Source organism: Charadrius vociferus, unplaced genomic scaffold (assembly GCF_000708025.1).
Source record: "Charadrius vociferus isolate BGI_N301 unplaced genomic scaffold, ASM70802v2 scaffold562, whole genome shotgun sequence".
In the NCBI taxonomy this organism is placed as follows: Eukaryota; Metazoa; Chordata; class Aves; order Charadriiformes; family Charadriidae; genus Charadrius; species Charadrius vociferus.
Window position 1 is genome coordinate 349,253 of NW_009647234.1, and position 2,295 is coordinate 351,547.

The 2,295-nt window shown below is 50.0% G+C and overlaps 1 protein-coding gene across 1 annotated transcript in view; it reads right to left on the reverse strand.

The window, feature by feature from the left end:
* The window catches only part of GRIK3 (glutamate receptor, ionotropic, kainate 3), a 124,486-nt gene that overhangs the window by 121,276 nt on the left and 915 nt on the right, over window positions 1-2,295 (reverse strand). The gene's annotated exons all lie outside the window — the stretch shown is intronic.

Here is a 2,295-nt window from a genome sequence, read left to right on the forward strand (position 1 = left end):
CCGCGCCCCAGCGCCTGCAGGGAGCCCCTCCTTGGGAGGGGGAGTCTGTGTCGGGGGAGTGAGGACCTGATTTGGGAATCTGCGCCTGCTGCCTTGTTGAAGGACAATCAAAGGTAGCAGAAGGGCTTTGGCGTTCTGCGATTTGTTACAGCGATGCTAAAATTATGAGAGATTTGCCCAGTTCACAACCGCTGTGAAAATAGCTTTAATGTGGTAATTCATCATTTCGTAGTATATCAATTAGTGCAAATTCTCTGCTGTATTTATAACTTATGAACATGGTGTTCTGTTTAGAAGTCATTTGATTATTTCCAGTTTGTTATGAGGATACTTGGATGCGTTAGATTTTCATGCTGCCTTTTTACAGTGAATCAATGTGGTATTTAGAGCTCCATTTATTACACAGGTCGGACTCGGATAGTTGTGTACGTTTTATGCTGGGTTTTTTAATATACATAAAAATCTCAGTTCTCTCACCTACAAATAAAGCTGTATATTTATGGATGTTCTAAAGACTATGAATGTAAGGCTTGTTATTTTCAAGTATGAAAAGGAACTGCTTGCAAAAGTGGAAAAAATGTTGAAATTATTAATATCTAGGGGGAAATGGTGATTGACAAAGGACCTTTTCAAATAAGATTCATGCTTCAGAGCAGCAGCGGAAGTATGAAACTTGCAGAAAGAGACATAAGCGTTACTATAGCTGTGGCATTTTTCCATGCTAATGAAGAAAAAGAGGCTTCCCGTTATTTTTTTTAATGGTACCTAAACTGGTTCATTTGAATTAGCTACATCCGCATGCGTTTTGTTTAGATTTATGTGCATCAGGTGTAATATTACTACAATCAATGTGAGTTATGAGGCCCAGCGCTCCCATTACCGAGATTCATGTGCTCCAGTCGTCTCCTAAAACACCGGAGTGGATCCAGCGGGGCTGGCGAATGCAGATTTCTGGGACTTGAGTGCCCTCTACTGAAACAGTCCCTGCTAGCCCTTAGCTTTGACACCCAGCAGCTTGATTGATGGGCTGCGAAATTAAATTGGAGCCTGCGGTTCACAGGTTCACCCGTTATGAAGAATCCCGCCTTTCCTTCCTCTCCTGCCTGATCGCGCACCCGCTTCTTCTCCCTTCTCTTCTCGTACTGGTTTTCATTCTGACTCCTCCTGCAGCTGTGCATACGCCACAGTAGAATTTCTTTTTTTTTAAATGGCAAGTTTAGATGCAATAAGGATTCCTTCTGAAATTATCGTCAGGGGAGCTGTGAGCGCACTGGCGGGCGCCGGGGCTGCGTGGGGCTGCGCGTGGCAGTGCCCGCGGGGAGCAGCCGCCTCTGCCCGAGGAGCTTGGGTCCCTTTGGTGCTTTGCTCCTCCGCGGGGCATTCGGTCCTTGCGAGCAGCCGGGATGAGGTGTCGGTGCCACCCGCGCTCTGGGAGCTCTTGCAAAAGCAAACAGCAAGAAACCGCGTTTGCCCCCGCAAACTTATTGTAATTTTGTGTTAGATTTTGCTTGTTGGGGGGAAGAGGAAAAATCTCCACTTCCTACTCCGCATTTCATCTGTGATGGGGAAAAGCGTTGTGTTTCCCCGTGCTTCGCCCACAGCCCAGGCAGGGGCTTCTGGTGCCGCAGCAGAGTGATGCTCCGCTCTCTGCAGGGCCGGAGGCACCGGGCGGTTCTGCCGTCCCCTCCACGGGGTGGGGGACCGAAGGGGTGGGGGGACTGCGGAAAATGCCAGAAACCGCCCGCGTGTTGTACCACGTGGTGCCGGACAGAGGATTTGAATGTCTGGAGATTTCCCACTTCTTAGATTTGTATCAGGTTTATTCCCTCCGACTGATTTCATGCAGGCTCGCCGGGGAAGCGTGTTTTGCAGCGCGGTCTGTGCTGACCCACGGCGAGGCGGGGGGGTGGGCAGGGAAATGAGGTTTTTTCTGCAATCTGTGTTACAGAGTAATACTCCTCGAAGAATTGTTGCTGCACTACACTGCATATATTTGTGTTGGAACATACTGTGGTGTAATAGCTGGTTTGAAATGTATCCAGTTCTGCTGCATATATTATCGTGGAAGTCGGGCGAACGCGAGCTCCTGTCAAACCAGAGCAGAAACGCTCTGCAGAAACTGTGCAAACGAGGAGGGAGTTGGGACCAACTGCTGCTCTGCTCTCCGTGCGCAGGGATGCTGGCGGGCGGCCGGTGCTGCAAAACTCTGATCGCAGCCGTGTGCGGGGCCCGAGTGACGGAGCAGAGCAGAGGGCTGCTCGGCTGCGGCTGTGCGGCAGTTGGGATCCCACGCCT